Source organism: Octopus bimaculoides, chromosome 1, assembly GCF_001194135.2.
Source record: "Octopus bimaculoides isolate UCB-OBI-ISO-001 chromosome 1, ASM119413v2, whole genome shotgun sequence".
NCBI classification, from domain to species: Eukaryota; Metazoa; Mollusca; class Cephalopoda; order Octopoda; family Octopodidae; genus Octopus; species Octopus bimaculoides.
In genome coordinates, this window is record NC_068981.1 from 10337877 (window position 1) to 10338474 (window position 598).

The 598-nt window shown below is 37.6% G+C and overlaps 1 protein-coding gene across 1 annotated transcript in view; it reads right to left on the minus strand.

The window, feature by feature from the left end:
• Positions 1-598, minus strand: part of LOC106878510 (sodium-dependent multivitamin transporter) — a 64847-nt gene that overhangs the window by 35226 nt on the left and 29023 nt on the right. The window lies entirely within an intron of this gene.

Sequence of the window (598 nt, forward strand, 5' to 3'; positions counted from 1 at the left end):
GTATATTTGGTGTTAATTTGCTTCAGCTTTATATTACATTAATCTTAATCTTATTTCGGCCAGAGTTCTTTCGTCACACTTGTGTGACCTCATCAGTGGTCCTTTGTTTCCTTCCTTCTTATGTGTGTCTCACCTTGCTAACTATCAGCCATTTTGTATTTTGTATTCCTATTGTATGTGTCTACGCATGCGTGTCTTTCAATGTGTCTGTGTCTTTTGTAAGTGCATGTGTGTATGGGGAGTGTCTGTATCACCTATATACTCTGTTAATACGTGTTCGTTTGTATTTGTTTTTATTTATTTATTTGTTCATGTGTGTGTGTGTGTGTGTGTGTGTGTGTTTTTGTGTTTAATTAAAAAAACACACACACACAATGAACTGTTGAAACATACGCAAAAAATAGACAAAGAATCGTTCATTTATGATCTCCCCTTGATCAGACCGGTCGACGTAACGGAGCATCTTTTGGTAGAAGCTATCGCAGTGTTCAAGAGCTATTTCATCGAACTTTTCAGATATCAATTGGAAAAGATCCGGCTCGTTCTTTGCCTCGCCTTGGATAACCGAGCGTTTCGAAACGGAGAAAAAGAGTTAAAC